This window comes from Bufo gargarizans, chromosome 4, assembly GCF_014858855.1.
Source record: "Bufo gargarizans isolate SCDJY-AF-19 chromosome 4, ASM1485885v1, whole genome shotgun sequence".
Classification (NCBI taxonomy): domain Eukaryota; kingdom Metazoa; phylum Chordata; class Amphibia; order Anura; family Bufonidae; genus Bufo; species Bufo gargarizans.
Window position 1 is genome coordinate 377645986 of NC_058083.1, and position 23345 is coordinate 377669330.

General features: G+C 42.0%; 1 protein-coding gene across 1 annotated transcript in view; it reads right to left on the bottom strand.

Moving 5' to 3' along the window:
• The window catches only part of LOC122934466 (SPARC-related modular calcium-binding protein 2-like), a 318924-nt gene that overhangs the window by 249177 nt on the left and 46402 nt on the right, over positions 1 to 23345 (bottom strand). The window lies entirely within an intron of this gene.

Genomic DNA, 23345 nt, shown 5'->3' on the forward strand with positions numbered 1-23345 from the left:
AGACGAGTAAGCTATCTGAAAAACTACACAACCACTGCCAGACTTTGTGCTAGGTGCTTGGTTCAACCAAAGCTCGAAGGAAATAATGAGCGATGCAGTAAATAAATAAATAAAAAATGCTCAATTCATTTTTCTGAAAAGAAACTAATAGTGTAGTAACAGAACTGCACCCAAGTCCACTTTTTTTGTAACTGATCATTGCATTGGGGACTTCTGTAATATATATTTTTTTATTTAGACCGATACATTTACATTTTAAAAAAATTCAATGATTATCCTAATATTCCTTTAATATGAAATTGGGAATATACTGCCCAATTACCTTCAGCCTCCGAAGTTTGGTCACCATTTAAAATGATTGTTTCCCTGCCTCGTCTTCAGGACGGCTCAAATTCACTGGCCCCCAAGACATGCGTGCACTGGCTTATAGCTCCACGGGGAAAGCTCTGTGCTCTCTGACCTGGGATATGAACACGTAGTTGGCCTTTCCATTTCTTATTTCCCCACATGCCCTGCCACAGCTGATAGAGACGCACAACCTAGAATGGCACAACTCTGGATTCTTACCACCAGCTGAACTGGGCATAGGTTCAGGGCCACAGGTATCAGTTACAAAAAAGGGGACTTGGCTGCAGTTCTGTTACCGTGGACCAGCAAACCAAGCAATTCATTTCATTTCACATAAATTAACTAGAAATCCTATATATTTACCACATCGCTCCTTAAATACCCCTTTAAGCGACTAAAGTTTGGACTAAATGCCGGAGCCCCATTAGGAAAAATTCGCTATTTTCAAAATGAGAATTTCTCTGCTTTTAAGACGGATATTGATACTTCATAAAATTGTTATTATTTTACATTCCCCATATGTCTTTTTTTCATCATACAGTTACGTCCAAATGCGTGAAGGGGTTAAACAGTTGACCCGGAAGTATTGAATTGCTTTGTATACACCATTTTGAATTATTTATATTCTTGAATGAGTGTGCAATATTCATGGCTCCACTTGGAAGAAATTGTGAAGCAGATATACACAGAATTACTGCGATTATTTATACAAAGTAAGAATGTTATGAACTTGTGCACATTGACCTTAAACCAAGCAGTCGAATAAATAACTGGGCTATATAAAGGAAACTTCCAGTGTGTGGTTATGGCCTAATTCTTCGACCTGATGAAAAAGTATGTCTGTGGCAATTCATTTTGTTTTAGGATGCAGACAAAAAAAGCCTTTACTACATGCAGCATCTGTGATGCAGACCAATATAACAGGTAAGGTACACTAGTGTGTAAAAAATAAAAAATTTGTAACAGAATTTTCAGTAAAAAAAAGCATAATTGGACACAGATTGCAAACTATATGCTACGCGTGATGCTGGAAAATACCCTTATTTGTACACTTATAAAGTGTTGAAGTGTTGCAACAGGTTTGTGGGGAAACATAGACAGGTGGAATTGGATGGCCTGAGGAAGGTGCTACTTCAGTGCTGAAATGCAAAGCTAATAGAGGCAAACTTTATTAAACACCTTCTGGACCAGCTTGAAGTACCTTCTGCTATCAGTGCACAACCATTATCTGTTTTCCCTGGTTCCGCCCAGTACAATTTCTCCTGTCAGCCCAGGGTACGTTGTAGCAGCTGGATCTTCTAATCTACCTGCCCTAATGAGTTGTACCTGGGATATGCACAATACCAAAAACGTGAGCACAATACCTACAGTGCCCTTCCACCCCCTACTGGTGGATTGGCATTATTGTGCTTGCAATGTCGTGTTATTAAAGTGATTTTATTTGCCGAGTGGACTTCTGGTTTATTAGGCTGGGTATCCTTCTACTTTCTGGGATGTGACCTCCTTATACTGGCAGATGCACTTCCCTACACTGCAGCAAATCTCATCATCTCTGATGACCTATGTGAGGAAAGAGCTCTGCTTATGAAACACTCTGTGCCTCTGGAACATTTGCAAATTGTACCCATGACCATTCTATATCCTCGCATCTGGAATATAGCTTGCATCTAAACTGTAGTATGATCAGTTTTTAAGGCCCTAGATACCTTGAAATCAACAGATGACTGGAACAACCTCTTCTACTACACCATCCATGAACGCAAGTACATTTTATTCTAAAGAACAGGCTTAAAGTATGACCAATACTTTTCTGTTATTGGAAAATCTTTTGAAACTTGAAGCACAACAGAGCACTGAATGTCGTTTTCTTGATTTGTATCTGTCTAAAAATATTTCCCCCAGGAGTCTGCATTTGGTATTTAAATCACCATTTTTCTAACAAATGGGAATATTATCTTGAGATATGGTCGGCAGGAGTAAGGCAGCACATTCTAGAAAAAGGAAAATGATTTGTAATGACTTTACAGTTAAAATCAATAACTTATTACACACCTTGTATAAATACCACGATCACCTAGATTATCATTTCTTTACCAAAACCACTGGAAATCATGTAAAAAAAAATTGATTATGAACTAATTAACAAAAAAGCTGGTAAATGTAAGAGTGATACAATTGATTGCAAATGAGGAAAAAGCAGGGATTGGTCTGCCTCTTCCCGATTATGGCCCCACTGAATATTCATCTCCTCCTGAATCAGAACATGCTAGGGGTCACCATATATATCTTATATATACTCTTACGAGAGAACAAATCTCTTCTAACAACAAAAACCAATGTGATAATTATCATACTGGTGACTGGTGTCAGGAGATCAGGGAGACTGGCTGAGTGTGGAGGAATCTAACAGACCCCTTGATTTCTCTTGATTCAGTGTTGATAGGGTTAATTACCACTTCCCTTTTCTCAGCTGTTGATCAGTGGTGGGTGCAAAACAGGGGTGGGTCCAAAACAGAGATAAAATGTGTTTTGAACCCACTCCTGCTTTTGACTTACAAAATCTGATCAAATACTGATTCAAAATACTGATCAAATACTGACTGTGCGATAGAGGCCTTACAGATCCTCAAAATACAGGATCCTTTATTTATTTTTTTCTGATGGAAGAAATGGTGAGGTCAACAAAGGCAAATAGGTAGATCAGGTACAACAGCAGTGGCAGTACTAGGGACAATAGTGGCCCCATAACACAGTGGGGAGGGAAAGCAGCAGCAGTGACAGTGACAATAGTCACCCCATAACAAAGGCAGCAGCAGTTGCATACAGCACAGATGGTGGCAGATCACAGTAGTAGCAGAACCCAACAGCAACAGTGTTATAGCAAGGCCCAGTGGCATGTATATCCTTTTAAAAATTTAACATGTACATACCACTAGGCCATGGGGCTTCATGGCCTACTGATATGTACATGTAAACATTTTAATTGTAGTAATCGCAGTAGAGGCAGCCCATGGGTGCATCAGGCGGGTGGCGGCATCAGAATTGTGGAAGCAGCATGTGGCAAGAAGTAATGGTCCATTATGCAGAATATTCTGGTGTGGCAGCACACTACAGTATCGTCATTGGTGGCAGAATGATCTATTCTGATGCATCAAGAACTGGCGTCTAGAAATCTTGGTTTATCCACACCTGATTCATCTTTATGAAGGTTGATCTCTCAACATTTTGGTCGAGAAGACGAGTTCTCTTAGACGTAACTATGCCCCTTGCTGCACTGAACACCCGTTCTGATGCCACACTACGGGTCAGGCAGAAAAGCATGCCCATGGCAAACTTGTTACGGCCACAATTTAAATGTGCATGCCCAGTAGTCCAGGGGATTCTGGATTAGATTTTACAGGGTGCAGTCTAAGTATGCCACCACCTGCTGGTGATTTCTTTAGTTGGTGGCTGAAGAAAACTGCTCATCACAGACTTTAGACTGAAGTTGCTGCATATGGAGCTGGTGCTGCTCCCTCCCCCCAGTAATGGCACTGAAGCGGGAGCACAGAGTCCCACTGGTCAGACCTACCTGAGGACAGGCCATGGTGCTCGTAGGCAGTGACCAAACCGACTACATAGCATGTCTCTATAGTAGTCCATTTTTGCATCCCTCTCAGAAGGTCTAAAAAATGCCCCCATTTTTGAACGGTTTTGAGGGTCTAACAATGAGGACAGCCAGTAGTTATTCCTCTGCGAATCGTGACAATGCGGCTGTCACTACAAAAACATGACAGCATGCATCTGGCCATTTGCGCAATAGACATGGAGGGCCTCCCTGCATCCATCTCCACTGCATACTCCCACAGTCTGTTGGGGTCATCTGCGTCATCTTCGTCAATGCCCTCCAGCTCCTCATGCTCTTCCTGCTCCTCTCCTGTCACATGGTTGTGTATAAAATTTATGGGCATTTATGTCCTCTTCCTCTGCCAGTTCATACTCCTCAGGGCTCAGGTGGGCTTGAGATGTAGGCACCACGTCTTCTGTCTCCTTGCCAATCAGATTTCTTAGCATCCTCTCCAGGACATGATGGAGTGGAAATACATCATTCATTCTGTTTCTGCCGACTGACAAATAAACTTTGCTAATGGTTGCTGATATAATTATCAATAGAGGACTAGAATAGAATTAACTAATGGAGAGCCTGCAACTACTAAGCAATCACAAATACATCAGCTTAGCAGTATAAAATAAATATAAGTCAATAAGATCAGTGTTATAAATATAGTGTAAAAGGTGAACGCTATGTGTCCCAGGTGAAAAGGGTTACTTACTTCACCAGGGAGGTGGGTGCGCAAGAAAAACTCAAAACCACCCTTACCTCCCTCGCCAAGGTCACCATTTTTAAAAATTGGCATTTTTAAAAATTATCTTAATCTCTTAACATCATTTCTAGGGACTTATGAATAGCCGTCAAACCTGTTTTTGCCAACAATATTATCTTTACTGATAATTGGTACAATAAAATAGATAAATGTTCCCAATCTTTGATGACTGCACACATCACTAAACATCAGTTAATTTGTCATGAATAAATTTGAACATTAAATTAATATTTAAAGGGAACCTGTCACCTCCAAACGCCTCCCAAACCACCAGCATTACCTTAAAGTAGCCAACAGTATGTTCCTAAAGATCCTTTTCTTCCTCCGGCCAGATGCACCAAAATCTTTAAACCACTGCATGCGTTATGTAACAGCAGAGTTGGAAGTCAAGGGGGCAGTGACCTCCTCGCTTGAAGTCAAGATAACCATGCCTCCTTTCCCTACCCTTTTTTTTTTGACAGACGATAGCTTTCGGCTGTTCAGCAAAGCCGGCCGAGTGTGAGTGTGCGTCAGACGTTCACGTGCGCGGCTGTCAATCAGAGGTGAAGGGGCAGGGAAAGGGGGCGTGGTTATCTAGACTTGAAGCGAGGAGGCCACTGCCCCCTTGACTTCAAACTGCTGTTACATAGCGCGTGCAGGGGATTAAAGTTTGTTTTTCAAGATTTTGATGCATCTGGCTGGAGGAAGAAAAGGATCTTTAGAAACATACTGCTGGCTACCTTAAGTTAATGCTGGTGGTTTGGGAGGCGTTTTTTAGGTGACAGGTTCCCTTTAACATCACAACTAAATCCACATAACCCACGAGACACTACTTCCGGAGGCTAGAGTATAATGAGGTCACTAAGAAATGTAGTAAAATCCTCAGGGACATCCATGATTACCAATCCAGACAGATAAGAATATGGGAATGTAGAAAGACAGCCCAGGCCCATTCACATCTTAGGGGTAACAATGAAAATGCACACTATAGAAATCCAGGTCCACCACGTTCTAATACACAAATAAGTATCTACTCAGACATAGTTAAGTAAGGGGTAAGACTTTATACAGCAGTAATTATGCTGCCAAGAAAACCCTGACTATTAGAGCACAACACATACAGTATGTTCTCCCTTGTGAATTGTTCTGGTGTAGATTTCGCTATTCACATATTTATAGTAGTAGTGGGGCCACCAGAGAGTTTTGGAGAGAGGTCGGATACCTTGGTATTACTGGGGGAAGACATAAAAAAGGGGTGTGGATCAAAAGAGGAACCAGGGAACCAGTCATCAGAAGCGGAGACAGAAAAGAATGAGTGGATGGGGACTTGGTACATGGAGCTGAAGTACTGGAGAAATATTTGATAAGTGAATGTCCGAGTTGTGATTGATTTATGTTGGTAAGGGGTATAGAAGAGGAATGTTTTGATGTTGGTTGGTTTGTGGGCCTTTTGGAACAAGCAGCTTTGGTTCTAGTCTCATTCTTGGTTAACATTTTGGACTCTTTTCCTTTTAGTAAATAGGTAAAAAAATAAAAATACATTTCCATCCATACAAGCACATCTGGAAAAACTGCTGTTAGTAAAACCTTTCACCCCAGGTCAACATAGAAACATAGAATGTGTCGGCAGATAAGAACCATTTGGCCCATCTAGTCTGCCCAATATACTAAATACTATAGATAGCCCCTGGTCCTATCTTATATGAAGGATGGCCTTATGCCTATCCCATGCATGCTTAAACTCCTCCACTGTATTTGCAGCTACCACTTCTGCAGGAAGGCTATTCCATGCATCCACTACTCTCTCAGTAAAGTAATACTTCCTGATATTACTTTTAAACCTTTGCCCCTCTAATTTAAAACGATGTCCTCTTGTAGCAATTTTTCTTCTTTTAAATATTCTCTCCTCTTTTACCTTGTTGATTCCCTATGTATTTAAAAGTTTCTATCATATCCCCTCTGTCTCGTCTTTCTTCCAAGCTATACATGTTAAGGTCCTTTAATCTTTCCTGGTAAGTTTTATCCTGCAATCCATGTACCAGTTTAGTAGCTCTTCTCTGAACTCTCTCCAAAGTATCAATATCCTTCTGGAGATATGGTCTCCAGTACTGAGCACAATACTCCAAATGAGGTCTCACTAGTGCTCTGTAGAGCGGCATGAGCACCTCCCTCTTTCTGCTGGTAATTCCTCTCCCTATACACCCAAGCATTCTGCTAGCATTTCCTGCTGCTCTATGACATTGTCTGCCTACCTTTAAGTCTTCTGAAATAATGATCCCTAAATCCCTTTCCTCAGATACTGAGGTTAGGACTGTATCACTGATTTTATATTCTGCTCTTGGGTTTTTACGTCCCAGGTGCATTATCTTGCACTTATCAACATTAAATTTTAGTTGCCAGATTTTCCATTTGGTGTATCCCTCCAGGAACATCAACCCTGTTACAAATCTTTGTGTCGTCAGCAAAAAGACACACCTTACCATTGAGGCCTTCTGCAATTTCGCTGATAAAGATATTAAACAATATGGGTCCCAGAACAGATCCCTGAGGTACCCCATTGATAACAAGACCTTGGTCTGAATATACTCCATTGACTACAACCCTCTGTTGCCTGTCCCTCAGCCACTGCCTAATCCATTCAACAATATGGGAGTCCAAGCCCAAAGACTGCACTTTATTGATAAGCCTTCTATGTGGGACAGTATCAAAAGCCTTACTAAAGTCTAGATAAGCGATGTCTACTGCACCTCCTCCATCTATTATTTTAGTCACCCAATCAAAAAAATCAATAAGATTAGTTTGACATGATCTCCCTGAAGTAAACCCATGCTGTTTTTCATCTTTCAATCCATGGGATTTTAGATGTTCCACAATCCTCTCCTTAAGTATGGTTTCCATTAATTTCCCCACTATTGATGTCAGGCTTACTGGCCTATACTTGCCCGATTCCTCCCTACTACCTTTCTTGTGAATGGGCACAACATTTGCTAATTTCCAATCTTCTGGGACAGGACTCCTGTTGCCAGTGATTGGTTAAATAAATCTGTTAATTGTTTTGCTAGTTCACCGCTGAGCTCTTTAAATAGCTTTGGGTGAATCCCATCAGGCCCCTGTGACTTATTTGTATTAATTTTAGACAGTTGACTTAGAACCTCTTCCTCTGTAAAGACACATGCATCAAAAGATTCATTAGTCTTCTTTCCTAACTGAGGTCCTTCTCCTTCATTTTCCTTTGTAAAAACTGAACAGAAGTATTCATTGAGGCAGTCCGCTAGTTCTTTATCTTCTTCCATATACCTTCCTTCTTTTGTTTTTAATTTGGTAATTCCTTGTTTTAGTTTCCGTTTTTCATTTATGGATCTGAAGAATGCCTTATCGCCTTTTTTCCCTGACTGAGCTAATTTCTCTTCTGCCTGTGCTTTAGAAGCTCTTATAACTTGTTTGGCCTCTCTCTGCCTAATCTTATAAATTTGTCTGTCATTCTCATTTTTTTTTATTTTTTTTTATAATTCCTAAATGCTATCTTTTTGTTTTTAATGATTTTGGCCACTTCTGCTGAGTACCACAGTGGTCTCTTCCTTTTTTTGCTTTTACTGACAAGCCTAATGCAATTTTCTGTTGCCTTCAATAGTGCCACTTTTAAGTAGTCCCATTTCTCCTGGACTCCAATGAAACTGTTCCAGTCTGATAGGGATTCGTATACCATTAATATAATTTTAGAAAAGTCAGTTTTTCTAAAATCTAAAACTTTTGTTTTTGTGTGGTGTGACTCAGTCACTGTACTTATAGTAAACCACACTGACTGGTGATCACTAGATCCCAAGCTTTCCCCTACAGTAATATCAGATACCAAATTCCCATTTGTGAATACTAAATCTAAAATGGCCTCCTTCCGGATTGGCTCCTCCACTTCTTGCTGTAGAGATAATCCCAGTAGGGAATTTTGAATATCTGTACTCCTGGCAGAACTAGCTATTTTGGTTTTCCAGTTTACATCCGGCAGATTGAAGACTCCCATAATGATAACTTCCCCCTTCAATGTCATTTTAGCTATTTTCTCAACTAGTAGATCATCTAATTCTTTGACTTGGCTAGGTGGTCTATATATCACACCTACAAGAGTTACCTTATGATTATCAAGCTGCAAGGTAACCCAAACTGACTCTAAATTGTATCAAGTTAGATTTTATGCTATCTTTCACATACAGGGCCACCCCTCCCCCCTTCTTGCCTTCTCTGTCTTTCCTGTATCAAGAGAACCCTGGTATTTATATATCTCAGTCATTACTCCCTTTGAACCACGTCTCAGTAACAGCCACTACATCTATATTCTCAGATGTCATTATAGCCTCAAGTTCATTGATCTTATTCCCTAGACTGCGAGCATTTGTAGACAAGACTCTGAGCTTGTCATTTCTTAACCTTTGTGCTACTGGCCTCTTCTGGCATTATTCCGGGGGGGCAGTTTGACTGCTGGACTATCACTCTTTTGCCCCCCTTTCCTAGTTTAAATGCTTCTTAGCAAATACTTGGAACTGTTCACCGAGGACATTCGTTCCCTTGAGAGAAAGATGCAAACCATCTTTCTTGTATAGTTCTTTTCCATTCCAACAAGAGCTAACATGAGACACAAAGCCAAACCCTTGGTTCAGACACTATTCACCAAGCCATACATTGAATTCCTTAATGTGCATCTTCCCGTCATGCTGAAGGTTATGCACAGGCAAAACTGCAGAAAATGAAACAGTTGATCGTATCCCGTATATCCTTTCCAAGTGTGTGAAAAGCTTATTTCACCTTTGAAACCTCATTGCAAGCCAAAGGTCAAAATTCTCACTAACAGATTTCGGGAAAAGCATTACCGCAGGAGCCTCATTAAAGATTCTCTCAAGAAATAATGCCTGAAACCCTCTATTAAAATGATTTTAACTTACCAAAACAAATTGAGTTTCGTCCCCAATTTAAGCAATGGAAATAGAGACATCAGGGGTTTTCTTCAGCGACACTGGCATGTCTTGCTAGGGAACCCTTATCTAAAGGATGCCCTCCTAACCAAGCCTAAATGTACTTTTCTTAGGACCTCCACACTAAAGGATGCAGATGCAGTAAAGCCTGCCTTTGCTGTAAGAAATTCAGACACAGATTTTCTTTTTTCACTTCTACAACCACCGGGAAAACTTTTTCTTTCCATAATTGTGGGTCTGAGTATATGATCTACCTATTGGTGTGTCAATGCCAACTACAGGACATTGGACGCACTATCCAGTCATTTAGGAGTAAAATGAACACAGATCGGTCCAACACTGATTTTTTTTTCTCAAACACAGTGTTTCATCTCAGTGTTCCTCTATACATGACTGTGACTTTGCTCAGATTAAGGTTCTCCCAATTGAGCAGAACCTTTTTCCACCCCTCATACAGTAGATTCCAGAAATAAAACCGATAATCTTTCTTGCTCTATAAACTCGCAGGTTTGCAGTCTAATAGCCTAAATGAAATAATATAAACTTTTTTTTAATGGCCTAAATGACATAATGTTTTAGGCACCAATTTAAAATTACAGATTTTATTTATTTTTACATACGTGTTCACATGTATGTTTGTATGTATCTGAGTATACTGTATGTGGATATGAATACACAAATGTATGCATATTGTGTAGTGCTTGCACTGAATTAGTTTTGACTTTAAAATGGTGCTCTGTTATATTATTTTTGCCCTTTTATGTAATCGTCCTCTTTTCTACTATTTAGTAACATAGTATATAAAGGCCGGAAAAATACATTTGTCTATCCAGTTCAGCCTGTTATCCTGCAAGTTGATCCAGAGGAAGGCAAAAAAAAAAAAAAACTGTGAGGAAGAAGCCAATCTTTCCCCACTTAAAGGGGGAAAAATTCCTTCCCAATTCCAATCAGGCAATCAGAATAACTTCCTGGATCAACAACCACTCTCTAGTAGCTATAGCATGTAATATTATTACACTCCAGAAATACAGCCAGGCCCCTCTTGAATTCCATTATTGTACTCACATACCACCACCAGATCTTTGAGAAGTTCTGATAGATGTTCTTCAGTACTTCCTGAATGATCTTCTTTTGTTTTGCTTTCGTTTTGACATCTCTCCTCCCTCTCCCAGCTGTCATCTATTAGCAGTGATTGCCTCCCTATATATCTCCTCCCCATACTGCCTCACCTTGCGGTTTATACAACTTCCTGGACTGTGCTGATGCTAGAAGCTGCTACTGCTGCATCCACAAGATAAGTCTGTTCCTTTATTTCTGTTTTCCTGTGGTCTTGATCCTAGGTGACCTTGACTCCCTCCGTATTTAGTGTAGGGAGCCGGTGGTCGTGTCCCCTCACTATTATAGGGTGTTCAGGTGTCATACAGTCGAGGAACGAGGGTATACAATTATCTACCATAGAGATTTTAGCATAGGCTGAGCAGTAAGGGAGAGTGCTAGGGCTGTTACAGGGCTTACCCTCTTGTTCCTTAGTTTTGGGTCAAGTCAGTCGGATCTTCATTTGTGTCTTCTAGTTTTCTGCAACACCCTCCATGACATTATAAACCGCAAAAGCCGTCTCAATCATGGATCCGGTTTCACTTTTGACTTAAAAGGTAGCAGATCTCCGTAAAACTGTATCTCAGTTTCAGGTGACCGGTTCAGCTTGCGTTCATGGAGTTTGTTCTGAGCCTAAGATCTCGCTCCCAGATACGTTCTCCGGGGGTAGTGAGAATTTTGTTCGTTTTAGAGAGGCTTGCAAACTCCATTTTCGCCTACTTCCCGATTCCTCTGGTGATGAGGAGCAGAAGGTGGGGATCATCATCTCTCTGCTCAGGGATAACGCTCAGTCTTGGGCCTTTTCGCTGCCGGTGAGGGCACAGCACCTCCGTTCAGTGGATGATTTTTCTTTAGCCCTGGGTCAGATATATGATGATCCGGATCGTATTACTCTGGCTGAATCTAGACTACGTCTTTTATGCCAGGGTAAACAGTCCACAGAGATATACTGTTCAGAATTTCGAAGATGGGCAGCTGATACTGGTTGGAATGATGCTGCACTCCGAAGTCAATTTTGACATGGTCTTTCAGAGGGATTGAAAGATGCATTTGCCTTTCATGAGAGACCTACCTCCTTGGAGTGTGCCATGTCTCGGGCCATTCGTATTGACAGGCGTCTTAGAGAGAGAGGAGAGATCACTCCTTCCTGTCATACTCAGTCCAAGGACAGTGCGGCGGTCTCATTCATTGCGCAGGGGTCTCAGTCTCTCTCATTCCCCTCTGAGCAGGAGCCCATGCAGCTGGGTTTGCTTGCCTCTAACAACAGAGGATTCAGCTCTCAGAGGAGGGTTTGTTTCTGTTGTGGAGGTACAGATCATTTGGCAAATGTTTGTCCCTCTAGGAGATTCAGGGAGGTTTTTTTTAGAGTAATAAAGTAACAAAAAGAAAAAAGTCCTCTAAAAACGTTCCATCTGTTACTATTGGCAAGGTTGATGCGGAATTTGAAGGTTTTCCGTTTGCTTGTAGTTCCCGTTTTGTCCTACCTGCCAGGGTGGCGCTAGAGAGCAAGAACATTATTTGTGAGATTTTTGTAGATAGCGGAGCAGCTGTCAATCTAATTGATAATCAATTTATTATAACACATGGTTTCCAGGTATGCACTTTGGTAAAGGACATACCTGTTTTTGCTATTGATTCCGCTCCACTTTCTCAAAAATCGTTAAAAGGCATAGTTCACAATATCCATTTGATTGTGAGTGATACTCATGTTGTGGATGTGTCATGTTTTGTCCTAAGCGGGTTACCTACTCCTCTAGTATTGGGGCTACCCTGGCTCACTAAACATAACCCCACCATTGATTGGCAAGCGAGGCAAATAAATGGTTGGAGTGACTTTTGCAGAGAGAATTGCCTCTCGACATCTGTTTCAGAGGTTTCTACTAAGACTGTACCATCTTTTCTCTCTGAATTTTCGTATGTGTTTTCTGAGAGTGGTGTTCAGGAGCTGCCCCCTCACAGGGAGTACGATTGCCCTATTAATCTCATCCCAGGTGCCAAGCTGCCTAAATCTCGTGTATAAAATCTCTCCCAACCTTAAAGGGTCACTATGCGTGCTTATATCTCTGAGAGCCTGAGAAAGGGACACATACGACCCTCGAAGTCACCTGTTGCCGCTGTTTTTTTCTTTGTTAAGAAAAAAGATGGTTCTTTAAGACCATGTCTGGATTTCAAGGAGCTGAACAATATCACAATTTGTGACACTTATCCACTTCCTCCGATCCCGGACCTGTTTAACCAGATTGTTGGGGCTAAAGTTTTTTCCAAGTTGGATTTAAGAGGGGTATACAACCTGGTCAGGGTCAGAGAAGGAGACGAATGGAAGACGGCCTTCAATACCCCTGAGGGCCATTTTGAGAATTTGGTTATGCCTTTTGGTTTGATGAATGCTCCAGCCGTCTTCCAGCATTTTGTGAACAGCATTTTTTCATCATTTAATGGGGAAATTTGTACTAGTGTATCTAGATGACATTTAGATTTTCCCTCCTGATTTCAAAACTCATCAGGACCACCTACGTCAGGTCTTGCTCATTCTGCGGGAGAATAAATTGTATGCTAAACTGGAAAAATGTGTGTTTGCAGTTCCAGAAATTCAATTTCTGGGGTTTCTTCTCTCTGCTTCTGGTTTTCGGATGGACTCCGAAAAGGTCCGCGCTGTGCTTGAGTGGGAGCTTCCTGAGAATCAGAAGGCGCTGATGCTCTTTTTGGGTTTTGCCAATTATTACAGGAAGTTCATTTTGAATTATTCCTCTGTTGTTTAACTGATATGACTAGAAAGGGGGTAGATTTTTCCTCCTGGTCGGTAGAGGCGCGTAAGGCCTTTTCTGGGATCAAGGAGAGTTTTGCTTCCGCTCTCATCTTGGTACAACCTGATGTCTCTCTACCCTTCATAGTTGAGGTTGACGCTTCTGAGGTGGGTGTGGGTGCGGTCTTGTCTCAGGGTCCCTCTCCTGCCAAATGGCGACCGTGTGCCTTTTTCTCGAAGAAACACTCCTCGGCAGAGAGAAATTACGATGTGGAAGATAGGGAGTTGCTGGCCATCAAGTTTGCTTTTGAGGAATGGCGCCATTGGCTAGAGGGAGCCAGAGACCCTATTACCATGTTTACCGACCATAAGAATCTGGCCTACTTGGAGTCAGCCAAGCGTCTGAACCCGAAACAGGCCAGATGGTCTTTGTTCTTTTCAATGTTTAATTTTGTTGTCACGTTCCTCCCTGGGGTTAAGAATGTGAAGGCGGATGCCTTGTCACGTTGTTTTCCAGGAGGGGGGAACTTTGAAGACCTGGGTTCCATTTTGGCTGAAGGGGTGGTTGTGTCTGCTCTTTATCCTGAATTGGAGGCAGAGGTTCTGGCAGCCCAGGCAGAGGCTCCTGATCTTTGTCCTCCTGGGAAGTTGTTTGTGCCTCTCGCTTTGCGACACAAGGTTTTTAAGGAGCACCACGATACTGTCCTTTCTGGGCACCCGGAGGGTAGAGCCACAGTGGATCTCATCGCTCTGGGAGATTCTGGTGGCCGGCGCTTCGTAAGTCGGTTAAGGGTTTTGTGGCAGCCTGGGAGACCTGTGCTCGTGCGAAAGTCCCCCATTCACGGCCATCGGGTCCTCTCCTTACGTTACCCATTCCTTCCCGTCCTTGGACACATCTGTCCATGGATTTCATCACGGACCTGCCTTGTTCCTCGGGGAAGACTGTGATTCTGGTGGTGGTGGACCGTTTTAGCAAAATGGTGCATTTAGTTCCTTTTACTGGCTTGCGCAATGCTAAAACGCTGGCACAGGCATTTATTGATCACATTGCCAAACTGCATGGTATCCCTTCAGACATAGTCTCTGATAGGGGCACGCAGTTTGTTTCCAGATTCTGGAAGGCCTTCTGTTCTCGCTTGGGGGTTCGGTTGTCATTCTCTTCTGCTTTCCACCCGCAGTCGAATGGCCAGACAGAGCGCGTCAATCAGAATCTGGAGACATATCTGCGTTGTTTTGTGGTGGAGAATCAGAAGGATTGGTGTTCTTTTCTCTCCCTTGCTGAGTTTGCTTTAAATAACCGTCGTCAGGAGTCCTCTGATAAATCACCATTTTTTGGTGCATATAGGTTTCATCCACAGTTTGGGACATTCTCTGGAGAGGGGGCTTCTGGTTTACCTGATGAGAAGAGATTCTCCTCGTCTTTGTCATCTATTTGGCAAAAGATTCAGGATAATCTAAAGAGCATGAGTGAGAGATATAAGCGTGTAGCGGATAAGAGACGTGTGCCTGGTCCGGACCTGAATGTTGGTGATCTGGTATGGTTGTCTACTAAGAATATCAAATTGAAGGTTCCCTCCTGGAAGTTGGGTTCTAAGTTTATTGGGCCTTACAAAATCTTGTCCATCATCAATCCCGTTGCCTACCATCTTGATCTTCCTCACACTTGGAAGATCCATAATGTTTTTCACAAGTCCCTATTAAAACCTTATGTCCAACCCACTGTACCCTCCTCTTTGCCTCCTCCTCCGATTGTGGTTGATCGTAATCTTGAATTTCAGGTCTCTAGGATTGTGGACTCTGGTATTGTCCGCGGTTCTCTTCAGTACCTCGTTCATTGGAAGGGTTATGGTCCTGAGGAGAGGATGTGGGTTCCAGTGGCGGACATTAAGGCCACTCGTCTTCTCAGGGCATTCCATAGGTCCCATCCTGAGAAGGTGGGCTCTGAGTGTCCAGAGTCCACTCGTAGAAGGAGGGGTACTGTCACCACCAGATCTTTGAGAAGTTCTGATAGACGTTCTTCAGTACTTCCTGCATGATCTTCTTTTGTTTTGCTTTCGTTTTGACATCTTTCCTCCCTCTCCCAGCTGTCATCTATTAGCAGTGATTGTCTCCCTATATATCTCCTCCCCATACTGCGCCACTTTGCGGTTTATACAACTTCCTGGACTGTGCTGATGCTAGAAACTGCTACTGCTGCATCCACAAGATAAGTCTGTTCCTTTATTTCTGTTTTCCTGTGGTCTTGATCCTAGGTGATCCTGACTCCCTCCGCATTTAGTGTAGGGAGCCGGTGGTCGTGTCCCCTCACTATTATAGGGTGTTCAGGTGTCATACAGTCGAGGAACGTTGGGTATGCAATTATCTACCATAGAGATTTTTGCATAGGCTGAGCAGTAAGGGAGAGTGCTAGGGCTGTTACAGGGCTTACCCTCTTGTTCCTTAGTTTTGGATCAAGTCAGTTAGATCTTCATTTGTGTCTTCTAGTTTTCTGCAACACCATCCGTGACATCACATCACCACCTCCTCAGGCAGAGAGTTCTATAGTCATACTGCTTTTACCGTAAAGAATCCTTTTCTATGTTTGTGTACAAACCTTCTTTTCTCCAGATGCAGAGGGTGTCCCCTCGTCACAGTCCTGGGGATAAATAGATGATGGGAGAGATCTCTGTACTGCTTCCTGATATATTTATACATATGTTTCAATATATGATATTACCTAAATCATGAGTGTTTTGAGCTTATTGTTTTACACAAATTAGATTGATGGTCAAAACATATGCCACCTTTTGTGTTTACTTTTTCCAGTTTATTTTTTTATTTGATAACACTTTATTACATTTTTTTGGCAAGAGATGCAATGAAAAAAAAATTGCCCATTTTTACCCTTTTTTCCATTATGCCATTCGCCACTACCCCCTTAGTGACCACCCATAGGCCTTTTTACGGCAGTCACTAAGGGACCTTAGGCTGGGCCGCCGCTTTTTTATGGCATCCCAGTCTAAGTGCTGCACGGTTCCCCCGTGCAGTAGGGAGCTGGGAGCCGGTACTCACATGAAAGCCGCGGTCCTGCTCTAACAGCCCGGACTGGCAAGAGTGCCAGTCCGGGCTGTTTAACACTTTACATGCCACGGGCAATGGCGCTCGCGGCATGTAAGGGGCTGACAGAGGGAGCGGACTCCCTCTGTCTCCCATTGGCACCCCACAAATGTGATCGCGTGGTGCCGATGCGTGTGAAGGCTGTCTGGGGTCTGATGTAGGCCCCAGACCAGCCTTGAGTAATTTCCAGCAGACTGTGCCTCTCTGGCGCAGCCTGCTGGTCAATGTCAGAATAGCATTTCCATAAAAATTATCCCCTATGGTAAACACCATAAAAAAATTATTACAAAAACTGAATTGTTCATTTATTAGTAGTTGCCACCGAAAAAACGTAATAACAAGCTATAAAGAAGTGCTATTTACTCCAAAATTATACCAATACGTCTCCCAAAAATTAAGATCTCACACAACTCCATATTAAAAAAAAAATTAAAAAAGTTATGGGCCTTGGGAAGTGGAAATGCAAAAACATTTAATAAAAAAAAAAGGTTTTATTGCAAAAAAGTTGTAAAACGTAAAAAAAAAGATTGTTTGGTATCACTGTAATTGTACTGACCCATAGAATAAAGATATTATGTTATTTATACCAAAACATTAACGCTGTAAAATGTATAACTAAAAACGCATTGGCAGTATTGCTGTTTTTCCCATCTTCCTCCCAGAAAGAGATAATAAAAGTAAATGAGAAAGTTATGTGTACCCCAAAATTGCGGCATTAAAAACTACAACTTGTCCTGCAAAAAAACAAGCTCTCATAAAGCTATATAGATGGAAAGATAAAAAAGTTATAGCTCTTGGAACACAATGAGGCCCAAAACAGGCTGGTCACTAAGGGGTTAAGAGTACAGCCGTTTTCTGATGCAGTGATGTCCATGATGCTTATATTTTTTTTATTTATTTATGTATTTTTTTTTTTTATTCCATGGAAAGGGGGGGGGGTGATTTAAACTTCTTTTCATTTTTTATATATTTAACTTTTTAATATTTTGAAACTCTTATTTGAGCCTACAAAACCCTAACATTCTGAAGACTCATGGGCATTTTAGACCCATGGTTGTACAGAATTGCTAATTTCTTATGTTGGCCTGCCATCTGAGAATTGCAGATTCAATACTCTGGGTCTCTTCAGAGAGACCCAGCATATTGAAACCAAGTGTGAGCTTCTAAGTTTTTCACCCTTTAGATGCCATGATCTCACTTGATCACGGCATCTAAAGGCTTCAATGACCAGGATTGGCATTATTGCTAGTCACGGTCCTTAGCCAGAGGTTTTAAACAGCGGAGACCCATCGGCCATGACATCTGCTGCACATGCAAACAGGTGCCATGTTTGCACTTCGCTCCAGCGCCGTACATGTAGCAAGTACTGCAGCCTCTTGTTTGGAGTCATCTGTTCAAATTCAACCTATATCAGTTTTTTTGTGCTTTGATCCTTGATCTCATTAACTGATTTAATTTTCTTTTCCTATTTTATCATGTTTTATTCTGTATATAAATTTTGTTGTAACTGTTTTATGGCCTGAAGAAGGTACTTGTTCAGTGCCAAAATGGTAGCCAATAAAGATCGTCTTGAAGTACCTTCTGTCAGCAGTGCCCAAGCATTGTCTGTTTTCCTTTGAATCTGATTCCATATACAAGTGGTGGCTCTCCTATGGCAGCCCAGGTTAAGGTACAGCAGTTGGATTTTCTAGTCCACAGAGTTGTGTACAACTTCTAAAGGTGAGCACAATACATACAGTGTTCTCCCACACCCCTACTGGTGCATTAGGGTTAAAAAATAAAATAAAATAACACACTGGATTTGCGGCTCAAAAAATATAGCCTGATATATATAGTCTGATTTCTATGAAAACGAATTAGGTCACTTCCTTTATTTCTAAAAAGGCCTCAATTATAGCTGGAATCTGGCTGGTTAATATACAGTACAGACCAAAAGTTTGGACACACCTTCTCATTTAAAGAGTTTTCTTTATTTTCATGACTATGAAAATTGAAGATTCACACTGAAGGCATCAAAACTACGAATTAACACATGTGGAATTATATACATAACAAAAAAGTGTGAAACAAATGAAAATATGTCATATTCTAGGTTCTTCAAAGTAGCAACCTTTTGCTTTGATTACTGCTTTGCACACTCTTGGCATTCTCTTGATGAGCTTCAAGAGGTAGTCACCTGAAATGGTTTTCACTTCACAGGTGTGCGCTGTCAGGTTTAATAAGTGTGATTTCTTGCCTTATAAATGGGGTTGGGACCATCAGTTGCGTTGTGGAGAAGTCAGGGGGATACACAGCTGATAGTCCTACTGAATAGACTGTTTTATTATTGTATTATGGCAAGAAAAAAGCAGCTAAGTAAAGAAAAACGAGTGGCCATCATTACTTTAAGAAATGAAGGTCAGTCAGTCCGAAATATTGGGAAAACTTTGAAAGTGTCCCCAAGTGCAGTCACAAAAACCATCAAGCGCTACAAAGAAACTGGCTCACATGCGGACTGCCCCAGGAAAGGAAGACCAAGAGTCACCTCTGCTGCGGAGGATAAGTTCATCCGAGTCACCAGCCTCAGAAATCGCAGGTTAACAGCAGCTCACATTAGAGACCAGGTCAATGCCACACAGAGTTCTAGCAGCAGACACATCTCTAGAACAACTGTTAAGAGGAGACTGTGTGAATCAGTCCTTTATGGTAGAATATCTGCTAGGAAACCACTGCTAAGGACAGGCAACAAGCAGAAGAGACTTGTTTGGGCTAAAGAACACAAGGAATGGACATTAGACCAGTGGAAATCTGTGCTTTGGTCTGATGAGTCCAAATTTGAGATCTTTGGTTCCAACCACCGTGTCTTTGTGCGACGCAGAAAAGGTGAACGGATGGATTCTACATGCCTGGTTCCCACCGTGAAGCATGGAGGAGGAGGTGTGATGGTGTGGGGGTGCTTTGCTGGTGACAGTGTTGGGGATTTATGCAAAATTGAAGGCATACTGAACCAGCATGGCTACCACAGCATCTTGCAGCGGCATGCATTTCCATCCGGTTTACGTTTAGTTGGACCATCATTTATTTTTCAACAGGATAATGACCCCAAACACACCTCCAGGCTGTGTAAGGGCTAATTGACCATGAAGGAGAGTGATGGGGTGCTGCGCCAGATGACCTGGCCTCCACAGTCACCGGACCTGAACCCAATCGAGATGGTTTGGGGTGAGCTGGACCGCAGAGTGAAGGAAAAAGGACCAACAAGTGCTAAGCATCTCTGGGAACTCCTTTAAGACTATTGGAAGACCATTTCAGGTGACTACCTCTTGAAGCTCATCAAGAGAATGCCAAGAGTGTGCAAAGCAGTAATCAAAGCAAAAGGTGGCTACTTTGAAGAACCTAGAATATGACATATTTTTTGTTGTTTTCACACATTTTTGCTATGTATATAATTCCACATGTGTTAATTCATAGTTTTGATGCCTTCAGTGTGAATCTACAATTTTCATAGTCATGAAAATAAAGAAAACTCTTTAAATGAGAAGGTGTGTCCAAACTTTTGGTCTGTACTGTAGATAACTCTCTTCTTTGTAATTGCATTTGTTTTGATACATTTCCTCAGTTGTTAACTCATTGTATGCTCCATAGTAAAGCTTCTTTCACACCACGGCCCAAAATTCTGTCTAAAAATGTTGCCCATCACAAAATGGCACAATTTTGCACATCTATCATTTCTATACTTTATTCAATTTGCCTGAAAAGGGGTGAAACTAATTTATCAGATATACTTTTTACATGCAAAGCAAGATATTTCAAGCCTTTATTTGTTATAATTTGGATGATTATGGCTTACAGCTTATGAAACGCCAAATTCACAATCTCTGAAAATTTGAATATTGTGAAAAGGTTCAATATTCTAGGCTCAAAGTGTCACACTCTAGTCAGCTAATTAATCCATAGCACCTGCAAAGGGTTCCTGAGCCTTTAAATTGTCTCTCAGTCTGGTTCAGTAGGAATCCCAATCATGGGAAAGACTGCTGACCTGACAGTTGTGCAGAAAACCATCATTGACACCCTCCATATGGAGGGAAAACCTCAAAAGGTAATTGCAAAATAAGTTGGATGTTCCCAAAGTGCTGTATCAAAGCACATTAATAGAAAAGTTATGTGGAATTGACAAATGTGGAAGAAAAAGGTGCACAAGCAACAGGGATGACCGCAGCCTGGAGAGGATTGTCAGGAAAAGGCCATTCAAAAGTGTTAGGGACTTTCACAACAAGTGGACTGAGGCTGGAGATAGTGCATCAAGAGCCACCACACACTCATTTAGAAACCAAGGACCCAGAGTCTAGAGGAAGCATGGAGAAGCACACAATGCAAGATGCTTGAAGTCCAGTGTGAGGTTTCCACAGTCTGTGTTGATTTGGGGAGCCATGTAATCTGCTGGTGTTGTCCACTGTGCTTCATTAGGGCCAGAGTCAATGCAACCGTCTACCAGGAAATTTTGGAGCACTTCATGCTTCCTTCCACAGACTAGCTTTATGGAGATGGTGACTTCATTTTCCAGCATGACTTGGCACCTGCCCACACTGCCAAAAGTACCAAAACCTGGTTCAAACCTGGTTCAAAACCTGGCCAGCAAACTCGGCTGTCCTGAACCCCATAAAGAATCTATGGGGCATTGCCAAGAGAAAGATGAGAGACATGAAAACGAACAATGAAGAAGAGCTGAAGGCTGCTATTGAAGCATCCTAGTCTTCCATAACACCTCAGGAGTGCCACAGGATGATAGCATCCAAAAGTTGCAGGGGCTGACCCCTGTCAGTCAGTTTGTGTAGGCGTGTGCACACTTACTGCCCCACCATGTTGCACGTCCCCGTGATGTTCATGATCCAATTTGATATCTGCTCTATCAACTTCCGATCTTCTTTTATGCACCTACCATGGTGATCATGGGTGGTGGGGAATAAGGGTTCTAGGCCAGAGAGGGAGCGTGAGAAAGAGAGACCACATGCAAGTGAGGATTCATTTTTTCAAATTTAAAATTATAGAGTTAAAATATGGGAGAAATTATTAAAGCATAAAAGTGTGACAACTTTTCTAAGTTTTAGCATGGAATGAAAGTATGTGGCGCACATTAATTACTGAATAATTTATTACATTTTATTCCCTGTCACCTATGCATAGCAGGTGTTTATTCACATCTAAAATTATATAATGTCAATCCAAGAATGTAACAGAAAAATTATTGAAATTTATTAAGCTGTCAACTAGGTAGAGGAGGGGTACATTACACCCAAAAATTGGTAAATTTCACAAAAAAATGTAACTGACAATATTATTATTATTTTTTTAAAACCTGTCTACTGGGTATAGCAGTGGTACATCACACCCCAAAATTTGTGAATTTCACCAGAATATATTACTGAGAATTTTTTTTTAACCAGCCTACCAGGTATAGCAGTGGTACTATGCACCCAAAAATTGGTGAATTTCCCCCGAAAATGTAAATTAGTTTTTTTTTTTTAAAACCTGTCTACTTGGTATAGCAGTGGTACTATACACCCAAAAATTGCAGAATTTCACCAGAAAATGTAACTGACAAAGTAGTGAAATTATATAAAATAAAATACATACAATTTTTTTTTTTATGAGGTGGAGTTCCATATGGAGTAGATGTTGGACGTAGCGGTGTAGGTGGAAGCGGCGGTGGACGAGGTAGCCAACACAGGTTTTTTGTTTAAATCATATATTTTTTTTTTTTTATTAAGGTACACTCTAAAAGAGTGTGAAATATCCAAAAATACAGGAATGAGCAATTGCGGTGCAGTATAACAATGGTAGTTAGTGCCGGAATACAGGTCTATTCTGCACAAGGTACGGACAAGTCCTGAGGGATCAATGCCTTGTTCATTTTAATGAACGTGAGCATGTCCACATTGGCTGTGAACAGGCGGCTGCGCTTGTCTGTGATGACGCCCCCTGCCGTGCTAAACACACGTTCAGATAATACACTGGCTGCAGGGCAAGCCAGCACCTGCAAGGCGTAAAGGGCAAGCTCAGGCCAAGTGCCCAATTGGAGACCCAGAAGTTGAAGGGGGCAGACTAGTCATCCAGTACATGTAGGCGTGTGCACACATACTGCTCCACCATGTTGGTGAAATGCTGCCTCCTGCTAAGACGTTCTATATCAGCTGGTGCTGCTGGTTGTTGTGACGTGCTGAAAAAGCTTTTCCACGTTTCGGTCATGCTAACCCTGTGTGCTGCAGCTGAAACTCCACTATCGCCTGCTGCTGTTCGCACAGTCTGGCCAGCATGTGCAAGGTGGAGTTCCACCTTGTGGACACGTCGCATATGAGGCGGTGAGTGGGAAGGCCGAAGTCATGCTGCAGCGCTGACAGGCGAGCAGCAGCACGGTGAGAACGCCGAAGGCACGCACAGACGGCCCGCACTTTATGCAGCAGCTCTGACATATTGGGGTAATATTTAAGGAATCTCTGCACCACCAAATTCAGCACATGCGCCAGGCAAGGGATGTGTGTCAAACCGGCTACTCCCAGAGCTAATACGAGATTTTGCCCATTATCTCACACCACTAAGCCGGGCTTAAGGGCTGACTGGCACAAACCACTCATCGGTCTATTGTTCAAGGCCTGTCCACAGCTCCTGCGTGGTGTGGGGTTTGTCCCCCAAACAGATAAGTTTTAAAACTGCCTGATGTCGTTTACCCCTGGCTGTGCTGAAGTTGGTGGTGAAGGTGTTACGCTGACCGGATGAGGA